We start from the raw sequence: 11,460 nt of genomic DNA, 5'->3' as shown, positions 1-11,460 counted from the left end.
AAAATTTTCACGACCCCCTCCCTAGCGATGTCGCCAGCTCTAGCAGAGCGAGGGGGGAGCTAAACGGCAATCAGTGAGGGTGGAGGCAAAGATCATGACGGCGAAAGGGAGTGATGTGGCAGTGGTGGAGGATCCTTTGAGGATCACGTGTGCCACCTCCACCCCCCCCCCCCCCCCCCCCCCCGCTTAAGGAATACACATGTTATTCTTCTTTCCCCCTGTTGCCAAACTTGAGATAGAGAGAGAGAGAGAGAGAGAGAGAGAGAGAGAGAGAGAGAGAGAGAGAGAGAGAGAGAGAGAGAGAGAAGAGGCACAATAGCAATTCCTTTCTTGGGCGAAGGCTCGAGTACCCTCTCTCCCCATTGCCACTTCATGAGATCTCTCCATCGACTACCTCTAGTTAGTGCCCTCTCTCCCCATCGCCACTTCCTGAGATCTCTCCATCAACTACCTCTAGTTTACAAAAAGATCACGAAAGTCAAGGTAAGGCGTAGGGAACTCGGGCACAAAGGAGTGCTTCGAGAGGAGTGAAGGTCGTATTCCAAGCTCTGTAATGGCCCCAAAGCACAAACTCTCATAACAAGTAACTGGAAAGGCCGTGACTATGGAAAGAGGATTGGGCAAAGATGCCACCACCAACACGAATGGGTTATCGGGCGTAAACACTAATTCCACACTCCAGAAACAGGTACCGCTATCGTGTCTAGTACTTTGAACTGAACATTTAAGCATGGACATCATTGGAAAGAAGTAATACTTCGCATCGCATAATTTACATAACTCGAAAGGTAGTTGTAAAAGCCTAATAACCATGATTTTCCACGAATAGATTGAGCATCTACGTGTTGTTGTAGTATTAAGCCAAGTATTAGGTTTGAACTTTTGCAAATGCATCATAGATTGCCAATGTACATAAATATTCAGTGTAGGTCAATTGCATCCTATAGACCATTAGAGCGAGTTAACTCGCATTTACGATGAACTCATGTATACTCGCACTTAAATACTTAGATCACACTTTATGATTTGCATAAATGCACTAGAAGAAATTTTCATGAACAGGAATCCCCTATCCTATCATCAACTTAGGAAACACTTGCATCATCATGGACAATTTTGGTTGTACTACATAATAGGGATTCATCTTAAAAGATAGATTTAAGACACGCATGTGAATTGCTAGACTTAATTGCAAGAGGCAGTTTGGTAAATGAAATCCTATATGATAAATAATACTAGGGTTTAATTCGACTCAGCTAGGATTTAATCGTAAATAGGTCAAATTGTTATTACGACCATATTTTGACTTAAAGTCAAGTAAACATGCTCATTGGTCTCTATCCCAATAACCAGCTGGGATGAGTCCAAAACACTCTTGGAGATATCATTTTCAAAATACGATACTTCTTGAAGGTAACACAAGAAAACTTGAATGTTGTATCCACAAGAAGAATAACTATTTGCCATGTTACATTCGATGCTCACAACTATTCAAGGATTGTAAATGGGCTCAATTTACTCTTGACTTATGAGAGGAATGAACAAAAGTTCCTGCTATGTTGAGGGAAGGAAACCCTAGGGTAAACTTAGAACCCCGATAAAATTCTAAGGTGGGAAAATGGTTACCAACTGACCAATTGAAATCCTAGTTTGAATCATCTAAGACATGGACCTTAGGATAATAACCAAAGGTTAGCAACTTAGGGAAGCTACCATCCGCCTATATAAATCCAATAGCATAATTGCTCACTCCTATTACATAGGAGTGAGGTCGGGAAGAGGGTATTCTCTATCCCTCAGAAGATAATGGAAATTGATGCCAATGCAAGAAAAACCCAAGAAGGGTAACACTAAGCGTTCAAAGATGGGAACTCGACCTTAGCATATGTCTTGAGCACTTGCCTTCATTATTGTTTCTCCTTGTAAATCTAGAATCATTGTCTATGAAAGGAATGTATGACCCAAGCTCACAAAAGAAATTTGAATAATGAATCAGGTTGAACTCATGGAGGGTGCGCCAAGCTACCCCCAGCTGGCTGCCAACCCTAGCCAAGGGGGTTCCAAATAACCGTGACGGGAACATGGATCAAACCCACCACGAGAGGTCTCTTCATGGATTAGTTTGTACATAAGAGGACGCTTGGATGCCAGGGGGGATCTGGCTTCCCTAGGGGTAGAGAGGTTGAGCGGTGTATCCCTCTCGTTTCCCATTCTCTTTGAATCAAGTGCGGCATGGGTCTACTTCAGCTTGGGTATCTCTATGTAAAGTAGGATGACGAGGATTCGACGCTAGATTGCTATTAAGAGACCTTGGCCACAAGGAACCCAGATTTCAGGTTGATCCTAGTGGGTTCGGCTGCGAACGTTGTCGTGCCACTACGCAGACACAGTGTAAAAAACTCCGGAGTGCATCACCATCTGACTTTTTTATTGATGTAGAGAGTCAATGTGATTTGAGTCATTATTGCTAGTGTTCATTTATTATAAAAATCCTAAAAAGTTAGGAAAGCTTCTAGATTAGGATGACATGCAAAAAGCGAGTTGCTTTTTAAGCCAATTTTGGGATTTTTCATAATAAAAAAAGATGGGCAAAATCGTGCGTGTCGTGATCGCAGTTAACAGCTAGAAAACAACCCTTTGAAATGGAAGAAGTGATATGGGAGGTCCCTAACCAGGTGTCTTGCTATTTTACCCCCCTTTTGAAGCCAAGGGAGCATATGAAGGCTACAAATAATTCTTCGAGAGAGCTTTATGATGTATGTCCTAATGTGAAAGTGATGATTGGCGATGTATAAGAAGAGCAACACTTCTCTATGCAAAGATAATTCCTTAGATGCAGTGATTTTGGGACAGCCCTATATTACAGGAGTGCATATGGAAACAAAGGTGCTTGATGATAGTTCTGCTCATGCAAGAGTTAGAAGCAAGGATGGGAGGAAAGCAGTCCAATTTCTTATTGTTTATGTTAATCATCCTAGAAATCATGATATGCTTTGAGAATCTCCTTTGGCTCCAAATTCAAGGGAATTCAAAGACCTGGATTTTCATTAAGCACTGTTGTAATGTGGGGCTACAGTAGTGCTATTCAGAGGATGTACTTGCCTCTTGATAGGATGAAGCATGTATTTACTATTGGTTATTCTCAATTTATAGCAAACAATTCATGTTGGTTTAAGCCTATGGAAGCTATGTGGAAGGCTGAACCGCATATCTATGACACGGGCTACTAAGGAACTGAGAGCATTGGGGCTGTTACCTAAAAATGAAGGCATTTCAGAAATCTTTTATGGGCTGAATATTAATGACAATATGAGTGAAATTGCAACAACTATACATGAAGAAAATGAGGCTGAAAACAGAGTGTTGTCAGTATGTTCTTTGGATGTGTATGATGTTATAGCATTGTTTGCTCAGCAGGAGGGATTACAATGGGCTGAAGCACTTGAGGAGACAAAGTATAGGACAATTGACAAAAAGGTGAAACCAATTGCTTTGCCACTTCCACCAAAAAGTGAGGGTTTGTATGAAAAAGTGTTAATGCAGCCAAGCTTATAGGATCCTAAAGATATAGGTCATCAGTTTACATATGAAACATTACAAGAATTGAAAGTTGGTGTAGAAGGGTTTCTTTTGCATGTTGAAAGAGACCGTTTTATGTGAATGTTGGCTAGGCATGGAAAGGCATTTGCATTTCAGCCAACTGAAATAGGTCGTGTGGATCCAAATGTTGTCTCTCCTATGGTAATATTTATTGTGCCACATGTACCATGGAACTTGAGGCCTATTCCAGTGCCTAAAGCTTACTTGCCAAAGCTGATAGATTTGCTAAATGAAAAGATTCGCATGAAGATCTTGGAGCCTATTTAGCCCCGTACTCAAATCATTGGTTTACAGTGCCTAAAAAGAATGGGGCTTTGAGACTTATTCAAGACATGCAACCGGTCAATAAAGCTCACAACCATGAAGACTCCCTTGGGGTTAGTATGGATGTGTACTCTCCCACAAGGTGCAACAAACTCACTGGCACACATAACAAATGCTATGAATAGGGTACTTATGGATTTTATACCACAATTGACAATGCCCTTCTTGGATGATGTTCCAATCAAAGGGTGCACAGTGGATGAAAAGAATGAAGAGATGGATGCTCATGGATGCATATAGTTTGTTGTAGACAATATCGTGGATTGTGAGAGGATTTTGATGCATCTAGAAGAGGTGCATTCAACTCTTTTTGGTTGTCTTTGGAGTTGAAGAGCTTTTGATTGTTGGGCATATGTGTGGGCCCTACGGGCGAAGACCATCACTAGCAAAATAGATGGGATTGATAGAATGCAAGATGTATGCACAAATGTATTAGAGGTGCATAGATTCTTGGGTGTATGTGTGTTCTATTTGATTTGGATCCCTCACTTTGCACATGTAGCTGATGCTCTATATCAGCTCTTAAGGAAACGTCAAAGGTTTCCTTGGGAAAGAAAACATCAGAAAGGAATGAAAAATTTGAAGCAGCTCTTAAAATTCGCTCCTACATTGAGAAAGACTGACTATTCACATGGAAAGCCTATCATTATTACTATTGATACAAGCCCAAGATGGGCAATTGGGCAAGATGATGAGGAAGGGCAAAGATATGCAATTCGCTTTGGTGCTCAAGTATTGACTAAACGACAGAGAAAGTATCCATAGGTAAAAAGAAAATTATGGGGAATCGTGATAGCCCTTAAATGTGATAAGGAGTATTTTATGGGTGCTCTGTAGTCATTGAGATCAATTGTTTGCTAGTATTGAGTATGATTACTAGTTGTGCTACCCCGAAAATTGCTATGCTCTACTGGATTGCATACATCCAATCTTTGAACCCTAAATTTCAGCATATTGCAGGAAGAGAGAACCCAGTGGCAGACATGTTATCTCGGGCATGCTATGAGAATGAAGATGGGATGATGGATGAAGAGGAATAAGAAGACTTTCTTGAAACTGAAAATGATGTTGTAAGAGTGAATTTAGCAATGCAAGGTGTTGCTACAACATTAATAGAAGCTTGGACAACAAATAGAAGACACTTTAGATGTTTTGTATCTTGTGTAGAAGTGTTTCTGGAAGACAAATATGCAGGAGAGTGGTTGAGAATTGGTCAACACCTTAGTATATTAACAAAGGGAGATGAATGGTCTGATGAGGAGTTTAAGAAGATCAAGAGGAAAGCCTATGGGTTTTTCTTAAAAGATGGATACTCAGGGTATGCCATTGCGAGTTGGGTGACAGAGCTTCACAAGTTAATGTTATGTAAGAATTTCATGAAAGCTTGCAGGCTGGCCATGGAGGTGTTCGGGGTACTTTTGCAAATATCAAAGAAAGATATTGGCAGCGAGGTATGTATACAGATGTTGCTAACTTTGTGGAAGCATGTACAACATGTCAAATGCATTCATATGTAAGCATCGAGATGGATTGCACCCCACATATCCATTGTCTCTTCATTTTAAGTGGGTGGTGGATTTAGTCACGATGCCTATAGGTCTTTGGCAAATGAGATATCTTGTGCTTGCTTGTGAAGACTTGAGTAATCAAGTGGAAGGGAGAGCTCTATGTACTAAGACAACAAATGTTGTGTGTACTTTTCTCTTAGAAGAGATCTTTTGTAGGTATGGCTGTGTGGGCAAAATTACAGCAGATAGGGGTGAGCTAGATGCAGATGAAGCTCATGATTTCTTTGCACGATTGGGGATAAAGCTTGCTTTAACTTCAACCTATAAACTTGAAGGAAATGGCAAAAGTGAAAGAGGTCATCCACCTATTGTGAAGGCATTGGCAAAAGCATGGTGGAGAGAAGGTAAAAGAGTGGCCACAATTGCTCCCTTATGCCTTGTGGGCTGACAGAACAACTCATAGTGCTGTTACAGGATATATGCCTACAGAATTAATGTATGGTCAAAAACCTCTCATGTCGATAGAAGAGATGATAGTCACATGGAGTGTGCTACCTTGGGAGGAGGAGTTGAATCGAGAGGAGTTGTTGGCCTTACGCATTAGACAGTTGGAAAGAAAGTCAGAAGACATAGAGGTAGCAATTGCAAAGTTAAGGGCAGCAAGGATACAGAACAAGAAACGGTTTGACAAAAGACATAGATTGAGACCAAGAACCATACAAGATGGGGATTGGGTATTGGTTTATGATAGAAATTTAGACAATTAGCATGGTTTGGACCCAATGTGGTAAGACATGTGTTTGATAATGTTACTTATGCATTAAATGAGCTGGATGGAATAGCCATAAAACTTCCGATAGTAGGAAAAAGAATCAAATTATTCAAGAGGTGGGAACCTAATACCTATGAGTTGCTAGAATTGGAAGAAAATAATGGCCATGATATAGGGGGTATCCAGGAAGACATGGAAGATGAAGAAGCAAAGGATATGGCTACAGAGGATGAGGAGGACTCAGAATTTGATGACAACTAGGATTTTGGCACATACCGGAGGATGTGCAGATTCAGAGGGGGTGGATGTCATGCCACTACGCGGACATGGTGTGAAAAACTCTGGAGTGCATCGCCATCCAACTTTTTGATTGATGTAGAGAGTCAATGTGATCTGAGTCATTAGTGCTAGTGTTCGTGGCATAGATGGTCCAAAAATACTAGATTTTTGGACAATTTTAGCATATATTTTTGAAATTATCTAATGTAAAAAACTTAAAAAGTTAGAAAAGATTCTATATATAGGATGGCATGCAAAAAACAAGTTGCTTTTTCAGCCAATTTTGGGATTTTTCATAAAAAAGAAAGATGGGCAAAATTGCATGCGTCGCGATTGTAGTCGATAGCCAAAAAATAGCACTTTGAACTGGAAGAAGAAGAAGAAGAACTGATTTGGGAGATCCCTGATCAGGTGTATTGGGATTTTACCCCCCTTTTGAAGCCAATGAAGCCATCGGATTTGGGCTATGAGTAGCAGAGATGAAGTTGTTGTTTTGATACACGTTTTTGGTCTACGAGGGAGCTCCAGGAGATCTAATGCTTGGAGATTGCTTCTGAGTAGTGCCAGACAATAAATTTCAGGTTCTATCAATACATATTGATTCAATTCATTGTGCTTTGTCTTTATCATGTTTACCTCTTGTCTATTCTTTTTCTTCTCTTCCATCTCCTATCTCTACTTCCTTCTATCTCTAATCCTTGGTGGATATGACATTTTGACAAACCCCCCCTCCCCCCGACAATGTTCCGTTGCTAGATGGACTCAGGGAAACCCTAGGCGACAAACCTCGGAACATCCCATGGGAGTGCCGAGCAGTGACGCTTAGATTCGTTTCTCAATGGACCACTAAAAACGTGCTTGCACATGGCACATTTCAATGAAGAAGGTTCCAAAATCTAACATTGACACCTAAGAAGAGTAAAACATCTCCAAGGCTAAAATAATGATGTATCTTAATAAAAATCATTAGTCACTTCAAAAGAACTCCTAGATGACATGACAAAAAGGCATGATGTTGTAGGGTTGAGGTATCAATTGCTATCCATGAATTAGACATGAAGGTTCCCTTTCATCCAGCTTTCATGATTTTGGTTGCAATTGTGATCAACTTCATTAAGAAGCCTTGTTTTAAGAGGTAGGACCTTCCTATCTTAGAAATACATGTGCATGAAGGTTGGTAGCCCATGAACTAGTAAATTTAATCAAATCTCATATACAAAAATATGTTTTGCACTTGATGAATGATATTCACTATATTTTCCCATTCTTCAATATTTCTTCATTTCTTTTACATTTTATGCTTGGTAAAGTAGAGGTGCATCTCTTGGGTAAATTTAATTCCCTCATTTTTATTATCTAGTCTTCACTTTAAGTGGGTAAAAGTTTGATGAGTGCAAATGTTAGTGTATGGAAATTTGCCAAATACACAGCCAACAAGAGGCAACTTCATCTTAAGGTAGCATCCACATCTTAGAGAAATATGTTCTAGTGCGGTACTTCACATTTAGTTAATGGGGCTATTGGCATCAACTTTTGGAGCCATCAAAGTGATGAAAATTAGTGGTAGCCCTCACATGTTTTCTTCTATCCTCTCTCTTCTTACTAATACGAGTGATAAGAAATTTGGATCTACCTAGCTAGGCACAAGTACATGTGCAAGGACCCATTCTACTTTACCTTAGGTACTTATTCAAAAAGTTATTTGTTAAGATATGAGAAGCAAGCTACAAGAATGGGTTAGTAATGTGAAAATATGATGGAAAATCCCAACAAGTTTACATCTCTAAGCCTATTTTTGCACACCTACTGTGATGGGCTATCTTATCCAAATTACTCATTTCCTTAAAAGATTGCATGAAATGTGCACGTCACCTTCCTCACTTGTTGTGTGGTAACATTAAGTAGGACTAAAGCATATTTACACAATCATATGAGCAATAAGGCAAATATCCATTGGAACGCAAATCATGGGAACTAGGCACTCATTGACATGTTTAACCTTCTAGAACATCTTTGGATGAGGACCATGGGAGGTGGTGACTTGGTCAATGGTATTGTCCATCACCTTAGTCACTTCATTTCCATGGCCATGCTAATTTAATAGTATATTTCATCACCCTAGAAGGCACTCAATTTCAATATGCACTCATGGATTGAGCACAATAAAACATTTTTTAGTGTGTTTAAAAGCATACACTTGAGGCTTCTAAGAATCAATGGATAGGATTCCTCCAAGAAAATACTCAATAGTGGATTGAGACTTGAGAGGGATGTATATAATTTGTTTCCATGATACCTGTGAGATGGAAGTTGACTTTAAATTGTATCAGAGTGACTCTTAGAGGGAGATAAATGTAGAGATTCTTTCCAATGTAAATAAGAGATGGGCCAAAGGGATGGGAACTTAGTTAGTTGATGAACCATTATTTGCATTACATAGGGCATAAGCATGCTTTTTGCATTCTCAATGTAGTCTAATATCAAGTATTGAAACTCATTTTTGGAATTTAGCAACAAAATCTTGAAAATCATGACATGCTCTTAATATTATTGTGAGCATTAGAGCTTCTTCAATGTCTCACAATGTTAGCATTTTTAATGCTTGGCATCAATATTTTGGACATTTTGCACATATTTAGGTGGCTCGCTCAAAATATATGGGGCTAGATACGCAATGATGAGATTAGGAGATCCCTCCACCTAAAAACCAAGAGAGTAGTATCTATGGGAAAATAAAGCTCAGTTGGATCTTATGACCTAGATAATCCTACGATACACCCATTGGGCTTGGGTCATAGTCCCACTCTCATGATACTCTACATGCCCTAAGGACCTGGATAGAAGATAAAAAGTCAAATCATATTGAGATTCTCGGTCGCCAATAGATCCTCCTCAACTCATATGTAAGATTGTTAATGTGGTCAACATGCATGCAATAGTTGGTAGAAGTCTGCTACCAACCCATATACTATGTCCACCACATGTGAATATAAAAGAAATAGTAGTGTGTAGGTAAGAAAATCCAATCCACAAATAGAATACGTGCTCTATGTCGGGACCTAAAATGGGCCAGACACAGGCTCTATGGCACTAGTCATCAAGCCTCTACTACTCACCTAAAACCAGCCCACATGGCCTCGTGCACCGAGCATCTAAGAACTTTGCGTTTGTACGATTATGTAGTCCAACAAATATTCTTCCCTACACTCCTCAGCGGGAGTCCCTAAATATATTGGTGTTGTACACCTTGTAAGTACACACACACAGACCATCCCTTGGCTAATCACCGTGGCTCCACTATGGCTCTCCTACACCTTAGGGATTGGCCCCAAGATGCGCCACGAACATAGAATACATTTGAAACAAAATCCACTCTTTTGATTGAATGATCCATGAGATAATAGCTAAACTTCACTAAATAAACCCCAAGGAACTGAATATCTAGCCCTATGACTTAGGGTACCTTGCACTCTCAACGTAGGTAATCGCTCATATAAACTAGTGTTATGCATCCAGGATATGATACCATATGGTGCATGCAATACAATTGTATATGATTTCCGTGCTCAAATAAATTTATTAATTAACAATTAGCATCGTGAAAGTGTAAAGACAGTTTTTTTCATGCTTTTCTTCTAATATGCAATTGCTTCATTGCTTAAGGCTAGTATCGAGCTTTCTCGTGCTGCTGGACCCTTTTAATTTTAGGAAACACCAAACCCTATATGACATGCATAAAAAAACATCAAAATTTAGTGTACTTTAAATACTCATCAACCCCCTTCTCCCTATTGTTTAGAGTTATGCATTCATTGGTAGGTTTAAGGCGTGTTTTTCATGTATTTTCCTTTTTTGAAAGCGATAAAAACCCACTTCAACAAAGAGATAGGGCTTAAAACCTCATGCTTCATCTCTACCATGCATTCATAAACATAAATCTTACTTTTTCTTATTTTTCTAATGTAGAAAAACTTTTTTTTTCTATTTTCTCTTATTTTTCACTATTCTTTTATAGAAAATTACTTATATTTACTAATTTCTTAGTTTAGATTGATTAATCTTACTGAGAATGATTTTCTTAGCATTCTTCAACCCATAGGAAGAACATCATATGCACACCAAAACTCAAAAAACCGCATAGTCTTCGATTTTGCACGTTTAGCATAAAATTATTATACAATTGTTCTTTTGTGATTTCTTCAACATGGCTCACAAAATAGAGCATTGCAATCAAATACAAGCATTTTTAACCATTTCCAACCAAAATTGATCATAAAACGATGAAATCGATGACTTGCTCATAAAACTGTGCCTTATTATATATGTATTTTGAAATTGGGGGCCCACTAACGCTCTTTAACGGCCACTAACAATTTGTCCAACCTTGATTCATGTCCCTTTACACTCTCGCATAATCCCACGATCAAAGCTCCTTCTCTTTTACATTGATCCATGAGAATAAACCATAAGAGGAGAGAGGAGAGGAGAGAGAAAGCATAAAATCAGATCTCTTCATAGAATGCATCAAATTCTGATCCGTTTCTCACGATAGATGGTGAAGAAATCAAGCATCTTGCTACCCTAAGCATTCTCGTGATCATCAACTATAGAAAAATCACATCTTTTAATGATTTTGGGGGCGTCGAAAAAATAGTGCCCCCCTCCCCCCACATTTTGGAAAATTGTGCCGTTCATGTCTCATAAGCTTGATCAACCTTAAGCTTTTAAACCACCAAAAAACTAGTTTACTTTTGAAAGTTTCACACTATGGCCTAAGTGGTTTTTCCAATTTTGACAAGGCAAACGAGCTCAGATTCGAGATCCATCTGGCTACCTGGCTTCGTGGCATTGAAATCTATAAACTTGGCCTCCATGCACTTTTTAGCCCCTAGATCACATAGCTGCTTTTCATAATACGAAACCTTGCAGGGATTAAATGGGGGGTGAAACAAAATCTGAGACTTGCATTGGGTTCTT

Source organism: Lygodium microphyllum, chromosome 24 (genome assembly GCF_053477565.2).
Source record: "Lygodium microphyllum isolate KBCC chromosome 24, Lygodium_microphyllum_v1.1.10, whole genome shotgun sequence".
Taxonomy (NCBI): Eukaryota; Viridiplantae; Streptophyta; class Polypodiopsida; order Schizaeales; family Lygodiaceae; genus Lygodium; species Lygodium microphyllum.
Note: the sequence above shows the minus strand (reverse complement) of the source record.